Source organism: Pan paniscus, chromosome 5, assembly GCF_029289425.2.
Source record: "Pan paniscus chromosome 5, NHGRI_mPanPan1-v2.0_pri, whole genome shotgun sequence".
NCBI lineage: Eukaryota > Metazoa > Chordata > Mammalia > Primates > Hominidae > Pan > Pan paniscus.
This window is the reverse complement of record NC_073254.2, coordinates 2,386,316-2,404,578: the sequence shown is the minus strand read 5'-3', so window position 1 is coordinate 2,404,578 and position 18,263 is coordinate 2,386,316.

Sequence of the window (18,263 nt, the reverse complement as noted above, 5' to 3'; positions counted from 1 at the left end):
ATACAAATAGCGGAGTAGATATTTCCATGTTTATACAGATAGCGCTGTAGATATTTCCATGTTTATACAGATCGTGGTGTCGATATTTCCATGTTTACACAGATAGCGTTGTATATAATTGCGTGTTTATACAGATAGCGGTGTAGATATTTCCATGTTTATACAGATAGCTGTGTAGATGTTTCCACGTTAATACAGATAGCGGTTGATATATTTCCATGTTTATACACAGAGCGATGGAGATATTTCCAATTTTATACAGACAGTGGTGAAGGAATTTCTATGTTTATACAAATAGCGGTGTAGATATTTCCATGTTTTTACAGGTAGCGGTGTAGATATTTCCGTGTTTATACAGATTTCGGTGTAGATATTTCCATGTTTATACAGATAGCAGTGTGGATATTTCCAGGTTTATACAGACCGTGGTGTAGATATTTCCATGTTTACACAGGTCGTGTTGTATATATTTGCATGTTTATACAGATAGCGGTGTAGATATTTCCATGTTTATAAAGATAGCGGTGTAGATGTTCCCATGTTTATACAGGTAGCGGTGGAGATATTTCCATGTTTATACAGATAGCAATGGAGATATTTCCATGTTTATACAGATACCATTGAAGATATTTCCATGTTCATACAGATTTCGGTGTAGGTATTTCCATTTTTATACAGGTAGCGGAGTAGTTATTTCCATGTTTATACAGATACCGGTGTAGATATTGCGATGTTTATACAAATGGCAGTGAAGATATTTCCATGTTAATACAGATTGCAATGTAGATATTTCCATGTTTATACAGATGGTGGTGTAGATATTTCCATGTTTATACATATGACTGTGTAGATCTTTCCATGTTTATACAGATTGCAGTTTAGATATTTCCTTGTTTATACAGATGGTGGTGTAGATATTTCCATTCATACAGATGGCAGTGTAGATATTTCCATGTTTATACAGATGGTGTTGTAGATATTTCCAAGTTTATAAAGATAGCGGTGCAGCTCTTTCCATGTTTATACAGATTGCGATGTAGGAATTTGCATGTTTATACAAATGGCGGTGTAGATAATTCCATCTTTATACAGATCGCGGTGTAGATATTTCCATGTTTATACAGATGGCCGTGTAGATATTTCCATGTTTATAGAGATGGCGGTGTAGATATTTCCATATTTATAGACATGGCGGTGTAGTTATTTCTATGTTTATACAGATGGCGGTGTAGATATTTCCTTTTTTATACAGATAGTGATGTAGATATTTCCATGTTCATACAGATGACGGTGTAGGTGTTTCCATGTTTATAGAGATGGGGGTGTTGATATTTCAATGTTTATACTGATGGCGTTGCAGATATTTCCATGTTTATACAGATGGCGGTGTAGGTATTTCAATGTTTATAGAGATGGCGGTGTAGATATTTCCATGTTTATACAGATTGCGGTGCAGAGATTTCCATGATTACACAGATAGCGGTGTAGATATTTCCATGTTTATACAGATGTCAGTGTAGGTATTTCCATGTTTATACAGATAGAGGTGATGATATTTCCTTGTTTATGGGGATATTGGTGGAGATATTTCCATGTTTATACACATACGGGTGTAGATATTTCCATGCTTATACAGATAGTAGTGTAGATATTTGCATGTGTATACAGGTGGCTGTGTAGATATTTCCATGTTTATACAGATGGCAGTGTAGCTATTTCTATGTTTATAGAGATGGTGGTGTAGATATTTCCATGTTTATACAGATGACTGTGTAGATATTTCCATGTTTATACAGATGGCTCTGTTGATATTTCCATGTTTATAGAACTGGCGGTGTAGATATTTCCATGTATGTACAGATGGCGGTGTACATATTTCCATGTTTATAGAGATGGCGGTGTAGATATTTCCATATTTATAGAGATGGCGGTGTAGATATTTCCATGTTTATACAGATAGTGATGTAGAGATTTCCAAGTTCACACAGACGACGGAGTAGATATTTCCATTTTTAAAGAGATTGCGGTGGAGATATTTCAATGTTTATACTGATGGCATTGTAAATATATCCATGTTTACACAGATGGCGGTGTAGTTATTTCCATGTTCATAGAGATGCCGGTGTAGATATTTCCATGTTTATATAGATTGCAGTGTAGAGATTTCCATGATTACACGGATAGCAGTGTAGATATTTCCATGCTTATACAGATGGCTGTGTAGATATTTCCATGTTTATACAGATAGAAGTGTAGTTATTTTCAAGTTTATACAGATAGCCGTGTTGATATTTCCATGTTTATGGGGATAGCGGTGTAGATATTTCAATGTTTACACAGATAGCGGTGTAGGTAATTCCATGTTTATACAGATAGCGGTGTAGATATTTGCATATTTATACAGGTGGGTTTGTAGATATTTCCATGTTTATACAGATGGCAGTGTAGATATTTCCATGTTTATAGAGATGGTGGTGTAGATATTTCCATGCATATTCAGATGACGCTGTAGATATTTCCATGTTTATACAGATAGCGGTGTAGTTATTTCCATGTTTATACACATAGCCGGTGTTGATATTTCCATGTTTATAGGGAGAGCAGTGTAGATATTTCCATGTTTATAGACATAGCGGTGTAGGTATTTCCATGTTTATAGAGATAGCGGTGTAGATATTTCCATGTTTATATAGATGGCTGTGTATATATTTCCATGTTTATACAGATGGCTGTGTAAATATTTCCAAGTTTATACAGATGGTGATGTAGATATTTCCAAGTTTATTCAAATGACAGTGTAGATATTTCAATGTTTATACAGATGGCGGTGTAGATATTTCCATGTTTATACACCTGGCGGTGTAGATATTTCCATGTTTATACACGTGGCGGTGTAGATATTTCCATGTTTATACTGATGGCGGTGTAGATACTTCCATGTTTATAGAGATGGCGGTGTAGATATTTCCATCTTTACACAGATGGCGGTGTAGATATTTCCATGTTTATACAGGTCATGTTGTAGATATTTCCATGTTTATAAATATACCGGGGTAGATATTCCCATGTTTACACAGATAGCACTGTAGATATTTCCATGTTTATTCAGATAGCCGTGTAGATACTTCCATGTTTACATAGATAACGGTGTAGATATTTCCGTCTTTACACAGATGACGGTGTAGATATTTCCATGTTTATACAGGTCATGTTGTAGATATTTCCATGTTTATACGGATAGCGGTGTACACATTTCCATGTTTATACTGTTGGCTGTGTAGATATTTCTATTTTTATTCATTTGGTGGTGTAGATCTTTCCATGTTTATACAGATGACAGTGTAGATATTTCCCTGTTTATACAGATGACGGTGTAGATATTTCCATGTTTATACAGATAGCGGTGTAAATATTTGCATGTTTATACAGATGTCGGTGTAGATATTTCTACGTGTATAGAGGTAGCAGTGCAGATATTTCCATGTTTATACAGATAGCGATGTAGATATATCCATGATTACATAGATAGCGGTGTTGATATTTCCGACTTTACACAGATAGCGGTTTAGATATTTCCATGTTTGTTCAGATAGCGGTGTAAATATATCCATGTTTACATGGATAGCAGTTTAGTTATTTCCATGTTTATAGAGAGAGCGGTTTTGATATTTCTCTCTTTATAAGGATAGTGGTGTAGTTAATTCCATGTTTATACATATAGCGGAGTAGTTATTTCCATGTTTATACAGATACCGGTGTAGATATTTCCATGTTTATACAGATGTGACTGAAGATATTTCCATGTTAATACAGATGGCAATGTAGATATTTCCATGTTTATACAGATGGCGGTGTAGATATTTCCATGTTTATACATAGGACTGTGTAGATATTTCCATGTTTATACAGATTGCAGTGTAGATATTTCCATGTTTATTCAGATGGTGGTGTAGATATTTCCATTCATATACAGATGTCAGTGTAGATATTTCCATGTTTATACAGATGGTGTTGTAGATATTTCCAAGTTTATAAAGATAGCGGTGCAGCTCTTTCCATGTTTATAAAGATAGCGGTGTAGGAATTTGCATGTTTATACAAATGGCTGTGTAGATTATTCCATTTTTATACAGATCACGGTGTTGATATTTCCATGTTTATACAGATAGTGATGTAGATATTTCCATGTTCATACAGATGACGGTGTAGATATTTCCATTTTTAAAGAGATTGCGGTGTAGACATTTCAATGTTTATACTGATGGCGTTGTAGATGTTTCCATGTTTACACAGATGGCGGTGTAGTTATTTCCGTGTTTATAGAGATGGTGGTGTAGATACTCCCATGTTTAAACAGATTGCGGTGTAGGGATTTCCATGATTACACAGATAGCGGTGTAGATATTTACATGTTTAAACAGATGGCTGTGTAGATATTTCCATGTTTATACAGATAGCGGTGTAGTTATTTTCATGTTTATACATATAGCCGTGTTGATATTTCCATGTTTATGGGGATAGCGGTGTAGATAATTCCATGTTTATACAGATAGCAGTGTAGGTAATTCCATGTTTATACAGATAGCGGTGTAGATATTTGCATATTTATACAGGTGTGTGTATAGATATTTCCATGTTTAAACAGATGGCAGTGTAGATATTTCCATGTTTATAGAGATGGTGGTGCAGATATTTGCATGATTAGACAGATGACTGTGTAGATATTTCCATGTTTATACCGATGGCGGTGTAGATATTTCCATGTTTATACAGATAGCGGTGTAGATATTTCCATGTTTATACAGATTGAGGTGTAGGTTTTTCCATGCTCATGCAGACGGCAGTGTAGATGTTTCCATGTTTACACAGATTACGGTATAGTTATTTCCAGGTTTATACAGATGGCGGTTTAGACATTTCCATGTTTATACAGATTGCGGTGTAGATATTTCCATGTTTACACAGATAGTGGTGTAGACATTTCCATGTTTCTACAGATAGCGGTGTTGATATTTCCATGTTTATAGGGATAGTGGTGAATATAATTCCATGTTTATCCAGATAGCGGTGTAGTTATTTCCAAGTTTATACAGATAGTGTTGTAGATATTTCCATGTTTATACCGATGGCAGTGTAGTATTTCCATGTTTATACAGACGGCCGTGTGGATATTTCCATGTTTATATAGATGGCAGTGTAGTTATTTCTATGTTTATACAGATGGCGGTGTAGATATTTCCAAGTTTATAGAGATAGTGATGTAGATATTTCCATGTTCATACAGATGACGGTGTAGATATTTCCATTTTTATTGAGAATGCCGTGTAGATATTTCAATGTTTATACTGATGATGTTGTAGATATTTCTATGTTTATACAGATGGCGGTTTAGGTATTCCCATGTTTATAGACATGGCGGTGTAGATATTTCCATGTTTATACAGATTGCGGTGTAGAGATTTCCATGATTACACAGATAGCGGTGTAGATATTTCCATGTTTATACATATGGCGGTGTAGATATTTGCATATTTATGCAGATAACAGTGTAGTTATTTTCATGTTTATACAGATAGCGGTGTTGATATTTCCATATTTGTGGGGATATCGGTGTAGCTATTTCCATGTTTATACAGATAGCGGTGTAGTTAATTCCATGTTTATACAGATATCGGTGTAGATATTTGCATATTTATACAGGTGGCTGTGTAGATATTTCCATGTTTATACAGATGGCAGTGTAGATATTTCCATGTTTATAGAGATGTTGGTGTAGATATTTCCATGTTTATACAGATGAATCTGTAGATATTTCCATTTTTATACAGATGGCAGTGTAGTCATTTCCATGTTTACTCAGATAGCGGTGTAGATATTTCCATGTTTATACAGATGATGGTGTAGATAATTCCATCTTTATACAGATGTGATGGTAGATATTTCCATGTTTATATAGATGGCGATGTAGATATTTCTTTGTTTATAGAGATAGCGGTGCAGATATTTCCATGTTTATACAGATAGAAGTGAAGATACTTATATGTTTATACAGATGGTGGTATAGATAATTCCATCTTTATACCGATGGCAGTGTAGATATTTCCATGTTTATACAGTTGGCGGTGTATATATTTCCATGTTTATACAGATGGCTGTGTAGATAATTCCATTTTAATGGAAATGGCGGTGTAGATATTTCCATGTATATAGAGATGGCAGGGTAGATATTTCCATATTTATAGAGATGTTGGTGTAGATATTTCCATATTTATAGAGATGGCGGTGTAGATATTTCCATGTTTATGGTGATGGCAGTGTAGATATTTCCATGTTTAAACAGATAGCGGGGTAGATATTTCCATGTTTACACAGATAGCGTTGCAGATATTTCCATGTTTATACAGACGGTGGTGAAGATATTTACATGTTTATACAAATAGCGGTGTTGTTTTTTCCATCTTTATACAGTCAGCGGTGTTGATATTTCCATGTTTATAGGGATAGCGGTATAGATATTTCCATATTCATAGAGATAGCATTGTAGATATTTCCAGGTTTATTCAGATGGCTGTGTAGATATTTCCATGCTTATACAGATGGCGGTGTAGATATTTCCATGTTTATGGAGATAGTTGTGTAGATATTTCATGTTTATACAGATGGCAGTGTAGATATTTCCATGTTTATACAGATAGTGCTGTAGATATTTTCATATTTATACCGATGACTGTGTAGTTATTTCCATGTTTATACAGATAGCGGTGCAGATATTTCCATGTTTATTCATATGGCGGTGTAGATATTTCCACTTTTATACAGATGGCTGTGTAGATATTTCCATGTGTATTCAGATGGCAGTGTAGGTATTTCCATGTTTATACAGATGGAGGTGTAGATATTTCCATGTGTATACAGATGGCAGTGTAGTTATTTCCATGTTTATACAGATGGAGGTGTAGGTATTTCCATATTTATACAGATGACTGTGTCGATATTACCATGTTTTTACAGATGGCGGTGTAGATATTTCCATTTTCATACAGATAGCGGTGTAGCTATTTCCATGTTTATACAGATAGCGATGTAGATATTTCCAGGTTTTTAGAGATGGCTGTGTATATATTTCCATGTTTATACAGATGGCAGTGTAGATATTTCCATGTTTATACAGATAGTGGTGTAGATATTTCCATGTTTATACAGAAGACTGTGTAGGTATTTCCATGTTTATACAGATGGCGGTGTAGATATTTCCAAGTACATACAGATAACCATGTAGTTATTTCCATGTTTATAGAGATGGAGGTGTAGATAATTCCATGTTTATACAGATGACGGTGTAGATATTTCCATGTTTATAGAGATGTCTGTGTAGATATTTCCATGTTTATAGAGATACCCATGTAGATATTTCCATGATTATACAGATAGCAGTGTAGGCATTTCCATGTTTATACAGATAGCGGTGTAGATATTTCCATATTTATACAGAAATCGTTGTAGATATTTCCATGTTTATATAGATAGCGGTGTAGATATTTCCATGTTTCTACAGATAGCATTGTAGTTATTTCCATGTATATACAGATGGTGGTGTATATATTTCCATGTTTATAAAGATGGCGGTGTAGATACTTACATGTTTATAGAGATAGTTGTGTAGATATTTCCATGTTTATAGAGATAGCGTTGTAGATATTTCCATATTTATACAGATAGTCAGGTAGCTATTCCCTTGTTTAATCAGATGGCGGTGTAGATACTTCCATGTTTATATGGATAGCGGTGTGGCTATTTCCATGTTTATACAGATGTCACTGGAGGTGTTTCCATGTTTATGCAGATAGCGATGTAGATATTTCCATGTTTATACAGACAGCGGTGTAGTTATTTCCATGTTTTTACTGAAAACGGTGGAGATATTTCCATGTTCATACAGAGAGCGGTGTATTTATTTCCATGTTTATAAAGATAGCGGTGTAGATATTTCCAGGTTTATACAGATGGCTGTGTAGATATTTCCATGTGTATACAGATGGCAGTGTAGATATTTCCATGTTTATACAGATGGAGGTGTAGATATTTCCATGTTTTTACACGTGGCGGTGTAGATATTTCCAGGTTTATACAGATAGTGGTGTAGATATTTCCATGTTTATACAGACGACTGTGTAGGTATTTCCATGTTTAAACAGATGGCAATGTAGATATTTCCATGTATACAGAGATAGCCATGTAGGTAATTCCATGTTTATACAGAAATCGGTGTAGACATTTCCATGTTTATAGAGATGGCGCTGTAGATATTTCCCTATATATACAGATAGCGGTGTAGATATTTCCATGTTTTTACAGATAGCGATGTAGTTATTTCCATGATTATACAGATAGCGGAGTACAAATTTCCATGTTTATCTAAATAGCGGTGGAGATATTTCCATCTTCATACAGATAGCGGAGGATATATTTCCATGTTCATAGAGATGGCGGTGTAGATATTTCCAAGTTTATACAGATATCGTTGTAGATATTTCCATGTTTATACAGATAGCAGTGTAGATATTTCCATGTTTATACAGATAGCGGTGTAGGTATTTCCATGTTCATACAGACTGCATTGTAGATATTTCCAGGTTTATACAGATGGCTGTGTAGATATTTCCATGTGTATACAGATGGCGGTCTAGATATTTCCATGTTTATACAGATGGAGGTGTAGATAATTCCGTGTTTATGCAGATGGCGGTGCAGATATTTCCATGTTTATACAGATAGCACTGCGTCTATTTCCATGTTTATACAGATATCGATGTAGATATTTCCATGTTTATAGAGATGGCTGTTTAGCTATTTCCATGTTTATACAGATAGCTGTGTAGGTATTTCCATGTTAATACAGATAGCAGTGGAGATACTCCCTGTTTGTATAGATAGCGATGTAGATAATTCCATGTTTATACAGAGAGCACTGTAGATATTTCCATGCTTATGCAGATAGCAGTGTAGATATTTCCATGCTTATACCGATGGCTGTGTAGATATTTCCACGTGTATACAGATGGCAATGTACATATTTCCATGTTTATAAAGATGGTGGTGTAGTTATTTCCATGTTTATACAGATGGCTGTGTAGATATTTGCATGTTTATACATATGGCGGTGTAGATATTTCCATGTTTATACAGATAGCGTTGTAGATATTTCCATGTTTATACAGATAGCCGTGGACTTATTTCCATGTTTATACAGATAGCGTTGTAGATATTTCCATGTTTATACAGATAGCCGTGGACTTATTTCCATGTTTATAAAGATAGCGGTGTAGATATTTCCATGTTTATACAGATAGCGGTGGACTTATTTCCATGTTAATAAAGATAGCGGTGTAGATATTTCCATGTTTATACAGATGGCGGTGTACATATTTCCATGTTTATACAGATGGCGGTGTAGATATTTCCATTTTGATAGAGATGGCGGTGTAGATATTTCCCGGTTTATACAGATAGCGGTGTAGGTATTTCCATATTTACGGAGATAGCGGTGTAGATGCTTCCATCTTTGCACAGATTGCGGTGTAGATATTGCCATCTTTACACAGACAGCGTTGTAGATATTTCCAACTTTACACAGATAGCTGTGTAGATATTTCCATGTTTACAGAGATTGCATTGTAGATATTTCCATGTTTAGACATATAGCGGTGTAGATACTTCCATGTTTATACAGATATCAGTGTGGCTATTTCCATGTTTATACAGATGGCGATGTAGACATTTCCATGTTCATAGAGATGGCTTTGTAGATATTTCCATGTTTATACAGATGGCAGTGTAGATATTTCCATGTTTACACAGATGGCGGTGTAGGTATTTCCATGTTTATACAGATGGTGTTGTAGATATTTCCATGTTTACAGAGATAGTGGTGTAGATATGTACGTCTTTCTACAGATTGCGGTGTAGATATTTCCATCTTTTCACAGATAGCTGCGTAGGTATTTCCAAGTTTACACAGATAGTTGCGTAGATATTTCCAGGTTTAAACAGATAGCGTTGTAGATATATCCATGTTTATACAGATAGCTTTGTAGATATTTCCATGTTTATACAGTTAGCGGTGTAGATATTTCCATGTTTATACAGATAGCAGTGGAGATATTCCCTGTTTATTCAGATAGTGATGTAGATATTTCCATGTTTATACATAGAGCGGTGTAGATATTTCCATGTTTATACAGATAGCGGTGTAGATATTTCCATGCTGATACAGATGGCTGTGTAGATATTTCCACGTGTATACACAGGGCAATGTAGATATTTCCATGTTTATAAAGATGGTGGTGTAGTTATTTCCATGTTTATACAGATGGCTGTGTAGATATTTACATGTTTATACAGATGGCGGTGTTTATATTTCCATGTTTGTACTGATAGCGGTGTAGATATTTCCATGTTTATACAGATAGCGGTGTAGATATTTCCATGTTTATACAGATAGCGGTGTAGATATTTCCATGTTTATACAGATAGCTGTGTAGGTATTTCCATGTTAATACAGATAGCAGTGGAGATATTCCCTGTTTGTATAGATAGCGATGTAGATAATTCCATGATTATACAGAGAGCATTGTAGATATTTCCATGCTTATGCAGATAGCAGTGTAGATATTTCCATGCTTATACCGATGGCTGTGTAGATATTTCCACGTGTATACAGATGGCAATGTAGATATTTCCATGTTTATAAAGATGGTGGTGTAGTTATTTCCATGTTTATACAGATGGCTGTGTAGATATTTGCATGTTTATACATATGGCGGTGTAGATATTTCCATGTTTATACAGATAGCGTTGTAGATATTTCCATGTTTATACAGATAGCCGTGGACTTATTTCCATGTTTATAAAGATAGCGGTGAAGATATTTCCATGTTTATACAGATAGCGGTGGACTTATTTCCATGTTAATAAAGATAGCGGTGTAGATATTTCCATGTTTATACAGATGGCGGTGTAGATATTTCCATGTTTATACAGATGGCGGTGTAGATATTTCCATTTTGATAGAGATGGCGGTGTAGATATTTCCAGGTTTATACAGATAGCAGTGTAGGTATTTCCATGTTTACAGAGATAGCGGTGTAGATGCTTCCATCTTTGCACAGATTGCTGTGTAGTTATTGCCATCTATACACAGACAGCTGTGTAGATATTTCCAACTTTACACAGATAGCTGTGTAGATATTTCCATGTTTACAGAGATTGCATTGTAGATATTTCCATGTTTTTACAGATAGCGGTGTAGATACCTTCATGTTTATACAGATAGCAGTGTAGATGTTTCCATGTTTATACAGATAGCAGTGTAGATACTTCCATGTTTATACAGATAGCGGTGTAGATATTTCCATGTTTATACAGATAGCGGTGTAGATATTTCCATGTTTATACAGATAGCGTTGTAGATATTTCCATGTTTATACAGATAGAGGTGTAGATATTTCCATCTTTATACATATAGCGGTGTAGATATTTCCATGTTTATACAGATAGGGGTGTAGATATTTCCATGTTTATACAGATAGCGGTGTAGATATTTCCATGTTTATACAGATAGCGGTGTAGATATTTCCATGTTTATACAGATAGCAGTGAAGTTATTTCCATGTTTATAAAGATAGCGGTGGAGATATTTCCATGTTTATACAGATGGCGGTGGAGATATTTCGAAGTTTATACAGATACGGGTGTAGATATTTGCGTGTTTATACAGACAGCGGTGTAGATATTTCCATGTTTATACTGAAAACGGTGTAGGTATTTCCATGTTTAGAGAGTTAGCGGTGTATTTATTTCCATGTTTATACAGATGGCTGTGTAGATATTTCCATGTGCATAAAGATGGCAGTGTAGATATTTCCATGTTTTTACAGATGGCTGTGTAGATATTTCCATGTTTATACAGATAGCAGTGTGGCTATTTCCATGTTTATACAGATAGGGATGTAGAAATTTCCATGTTTATAGAGATGGCTGTGTAGATATTTCCATGTTTATACAGATGGCAGTGAAGATATTTCCATGTTTATACAGATAGCAGTGTAGATATTTCTATGTTTATACAGACAGCGGTGTAGATATTTCCATGTTTACAGAGATAGTGGTGTAGATACTTCCATCTTTGTACAGATTGCGGTGAAGACATTTCCATCTTTACACAGATAGCTGTGAAGGTATTTCCAAGTTTACACAGATAGCTGTGTAGATATTTCCATGTTTATACAGATAGCTGTGTAGGTATTTCCATGTTAATACAGATAGCAGTGGAGATACTCCCTGTTTGTATAGATAGCGATGTAGATAATTCCATGTTTATACAGAGAGCACTGTAGATATTTCCATGCTTATGCTGATAGCAGTGTAGATATTTCCATGCTTATACCGATGGCTGTGTAGATATTTCCACGTGTATACAGATGGCAATGTACATATTTCAATGTTTATAAAGATGGTGGTGTAGTTATTTCCATGTTTATACAGATGGCTGTGTAGATATTTGCATGTTTATACATATGGCGGTGTAGATATTTCCATGTTTGTACAGATAGCGTTGTAGATATTTCCATGTTTATACAGATAGCCGTGGACTTATTTCCATGTTTATAAAGATAGCGGTGTAGATATTTCCATGTTTATACAGATAGCGGTGGACTTATTTCCATGTTAATAAAGATAGCGGTGTAGATATTTCCATGTTTATACAGATGGCGGTGTACATATTTCCATGTTTATACAGATGGCGGTGTAGATATTTCCATTTTGATAGAGATGGCGGTGTAGATATTTCCCGGTTTATACAGATAGCGGTGTAGGTATTTCCATATTTACGGAGATAGCGGTGTAGATGCTTCCATCTTTGCACAGATTGCGGTGTAGATATTGCCATCTTTACACAGACAGCGTTGTAGATATTTCCAACTTTACACAGATAGCTGTGTAGATATTTCCATGTTTACAGAGATTGCATTGTAGATATTTCCATGTTTAGACATATAGCGGTGTAGATACTTCCATGTTTATACAGATATCAGTGTGGCTGTTTCCATGTTTATACAGATGGCGATGTAGACATTTCCATGTTCATAGAGATGGCTTTGTAGATATTTCCATGTTTATACAGATGGCAGTGTAGATATTTCCATGTTTACACAGATGGCGGTGTAGGTATTTCCATGTTTATACAGATGGTGGTGTAGATATTTCCATGTTTACAGAGATAGTGGTGTAGATATGTACGTCTTTCTACAGATTGCGGTGTAAATATTTCCATCTTTTCACAGATAGCTGCGTAGGTATTTCCAAGTTTACACAGATAGTTGGGTAGATATTTCCAGGTTTAAACAGATAGCGTTGTAGATATATCCATGTTTATACAGATAGCTTTGTAGATATTTCCATGTTTATACAGTTAGCGGTGTAGATATTTCCATGTTTATACAGATAGCAGTGGAGATATTCCCTGTTTATTCAGATAGTGATGTAGATATTTCCATGTTTATACATAGAGCGGTGTAGATATTTCCATGTTTATACAGATAGCGGTGTAGATATTTCCATGCTGATACAGATGGCTGTGTAGATATTTCCACGTGTATACACAGGGCAATGTAGATATTTCCATGTTTATAAAGATGGTGGTGTAGTTATTTCCATGTTTATACAGATGGCTGTGTAGATATTTACATGTTTATACAGATGGCGGTGTTTATATTTCCATGTTTGTACTGATAGCGGTGTAGATATTTCCATGTTTATACAGATAGCGGTGTAGATATTTCCATGTTTATACAGATAGCGGTGTAGATATTTCCATGTTTATACAGATAGCTGTGTAGGTATTTCCATGTTAATACAGATAGCAGTGGAGATATTCCCTGTTTGTATAGATAGCGATGTAGATAATTCCATGATTATACAGAGAGCATTGTAGATATTTCCATGCTTATGCAGATAGCAGTGTAGATATTTCCATGCTTATACCGATGGCTGTGTAGATATTTCCACGTGTATACAGATGGCAATGTAGATATTTCCATGTTTATAAAGATGGTGGTGTAGTTATTTCCATGTTTATACAGATGGCTGTGTAGATATTTGCATGTTTATACATATGGCGGTGTAGATATTTCCATGTTTATACAGATAGCATTGTAGATATTTCCATGTTTATACAGATAGCCGTGGACTTATTTCCATGTTTCTAAAGATAGCGGTGAAGATATTTCCATGTTTATACAGATAGCGGTGGACTTATTTCCATGTTAATAAAGATAGCGGTGTAGATATTTCCATGTTTATACAGATGGCGGTGTAGATATTTCCATGTTTATACAGATGGCGGTGTAGATATTTCCATTTTGATAGAGATGGCGGTGTAGATATTTCCCGGTTTATACAGATAGCGGTGTAGGTATTTCCATGTTTACAGAGATAGCGGTGTAGATGCTTCCATCTTTGCACAGATTGTGGTGTAGTTATTGCCATCTATACACAGACAGCTGTGTAGATATTTCCAACTTTACACAGATAGCTGTGTAGATATTTCCATGTTTACAGAGATTGCATTGTAGATATTTCCATGTTTTTACAGATAGCGGTGTAGATACTTTCATGTTTATACAGATAGCAGTGTAGATGTTTCCATGTTTATACAGATAGCGGTGTAGATACTTCCATGTTTATACAGATAGCGGTGTAGATATTTCCATGTTTATACAGATAGCGGTGTAGATATTTCCATGTTTATACAGATAGCGGTGTAGATATTTCCATGTTTATACAGATAGAGGTGTAGATATTTCCATCTTTATACAGATAGCGGTGTAGATATTTCCATGTTTATACAGATAGGGGTGTAGATATTTCCATGTTTATACAGATAGCGGTGTAGATATTTCCATGTTTATACAGATGGCGGTGTAGATAGTTCCATGTTTCTGGAGATGGCGGTGTAGGTATTTTCATGTTCATAGAGATGGCGGTGTTGTTATTTCCATGTTTAAAGACATTGCGGTGTAGTTATTTCCATGTTTATAGAGATAGCGTTGTAGGTATTTCCAAGTTTATAGAGATAGCGGTTTAGATATTTCCATATTTATACAGATAGCGGTGTAGGTGTTTCCATGTTTATACAGATGGCGGTGTAGATATTGCCATGTTTATACAGATGGCGGTGTAGATATTTCCTTGTTTACACATATATCGGTGTAGATATTTCCATCTTTACACAGATAGCTGTGTAGGTATTTCGAAGTTTACACAGATAGTTGCCTAGATATTACCAGGTTTACACAGATAGCGTTGTAGATATATCCATGTTTATACAGATAGCTTTGTAGATATTTCCATGTTTATATAGTTAGCGGTGTAGTTATTTCCATGTTTATACTGATAGCAGTGGAGATATTCCCTGTTTATACAGATAGTGATGTAGATATTTTCATGTTTATACAGAGAGCGGTGTAGATATTTCCATGTGTATGCAGATAGCGGTGTAGATATTTCCACGTTTATACAGATGGCTGTGTAGATAATTCCATGTGTATACAGAAGGCAGTGTACATATTTCCATGTTTATAAAGATTCTGGTGTAGTTATTTGCATGTTTATTCTGATGACTGTGTAGATATTTGCATGTTTATACAGCTGGCGGTGTAGATATTTCCATGTTTATAGACATAGCAGTGTAGATATTTCCATGTTTATACAGACAGCTGTGTAGATATTTCCATGTTTATTAGAGATAGCGGTGTAGATATTTCCATATTTATACAGATAACGGTGTAGATATTTCCATGTTTATACTGATGGTGGTGTAGATATTTCCATGTTCATACAGATGGCGGTGTAGATATTTCCTTGTTTAAACATATAGCGGTGTAGATATTTCCATCTTTGTACAGATTGCGGTGTAGATATTTCCATCTTTACACTGACAGCTGTGTAGGTATTTCCAAGTTTACTCAGATAGCTGCATAGATATTTCCAGGTTTACACAGATAGCGTTGTAGACATATCCATCTTTATACAGATAGCTTTGTAGATATTTCCATGTTTATACAGATAGCCGTGGACTAATTTCCATGTTTATAAAGATAGCGGTGTAGATATGTCCATGTATATACAGATAGCGGTGGACTTATTTCCATCTTAATAAAGACGGCGGTGTAGATATTTCCATGTTTATACAGATGGCAGTGTAGATATTTCCATGATTATACAGATGGCGGCGTAGATATTTCCAGGTTTATACAGATAGCGGTGAAGGTATTTCCATGTTTACAGAGATAGCGGTGTAGATGCTTCCATCTATGCACAGATTGCGGTGTAGATATTGCCATCTATACACAGACAGCGGTGTAGAGATTTCCAACTTTACACAGATAGCTGTGTAGATATTTCCAAGTTTACAGAGATTGTATTGTAGATATTCCCATGTTTATAGAGATTGCGGTGTAGATACTTCCATGTTTATACAGATAGCAGTGTAGATATTTCCATGTTTATACAGATAGCGGTGTAGATATTTCCATGTTTATACAGTTAGCGGTGTAGATATTTCCATGTTTATACACATAGCAGTGGAGATATTCCCTGTTTATAGAGATAGCGATGTAGATATTTCCATGTTTATACAGAGAGCGGTGTAGATATTTCCATGTTTATGCAGATAGCGGTGTAGATATTTCCATGTTTATACAGATGGCTGTGTAGATAATTCCATGTGTATACAGAAGGCAGTGTAGATATTTCCATGTTTATAGAGATGCTGGTGAAGTTATTTGCATGTTTATTCAGATGACTGTGTAGATATTTGCATGTTTATACAACGGGCGGTGTAGATATTTCCATGTTTAGTGACATAGCAGTGTAGATATTTCCATGTTTATAGAGACAGCTGTGTAGATATTTCCATGTTTATTAGAGATAGCGGTGTAGACATTTCCATATTTATACAGATAGCGGTGTAGATATTTCCGTGTTTATACATATGGCGGTGTAGATATTTCCATATTCATACAGATGGCGGTGTAGATATTTCCATTTTGATACAGATGGCGGTGCAGATATTTCCATGTTTATACAGATAGTGTTGTAGATATTTCCATGTTTACAGAGATAGCAGTGCATATGTTTCCATCTTTGCACAGATTGCGGTGTAGATATTGCCATCTTTACACAGATAGCGGTGTATCTATTTCCAACTTTACACAAATACCTGTAAAGATATTTCCATGTTTACAGAGAAATCATTGTAGGTATTTCCATGTTTATACAGATAGCGGTGTAGATATTTCCATGTTTATACAGATAGAGTTGTAGATATTTTCATGTTTTTACAGATAGCAGTGTAGATATTTCCATGTTTATACAGATAGCGGTGTAGATATTTCCATGTTTATACAGATAGCGGTGTAGATATTTCCAGCTTTATACAGATAACCGTGTAGATATTTCCATATTTATACAGATAGCGGTGTAGATTTTTCCATGTTTATACAGATAGTGGTGGAGTTATTTCCATCTTTATAAAGATAGCGGTGTAGATATTTCCATGTTTATACAGATGGCGGTGTAGATATTTCCATGTTTATACAGATGGCAGTGTAGATATTTCCATTTTGATAGAGATGGCGGTGTAGATATTTCCAGGTTTATACAGATAGCGGTGTAGGTATTTCAATGTTTACAGAGATAGCGGTGTAGATGCTTCCATCTTTGCACAGATTGCGCTGTAGTTATTGCCATCTATAAACAGACAGCTGTGTAGATATTTCCAACTTTACACAGATAGCTGTGTAGATATTTCCATGTTTACAGAGATTGCATTGTATACATTTCCATGTTTTTACAGATAGCGGTGTAGATACTTCCATGTTTATACAGATAGCAGTGTAGATGTTTCCATGTTTATACAGATAGCGGTGTAGATACTTCCATGTTTATACAGATAGCGGTGTAGATATTTCCATGTTTATACAGATAGCGGTGTAGATATTTCCATGTTTATACAGATAGCGGTGTAGATATTTCCATGTTTATACAGAAAGCGGTGTAGATATTTCCATGTTTATACAGATAGCGGTGTAGATATTTCCATGTTTATGCAGATAGCGGTGGAGATATTTCCATGTTTATACAGATGGCGGTGGAGATATTTCGAAGTTTATACAGATACGGGTGTAGATATTTGCGTGTTT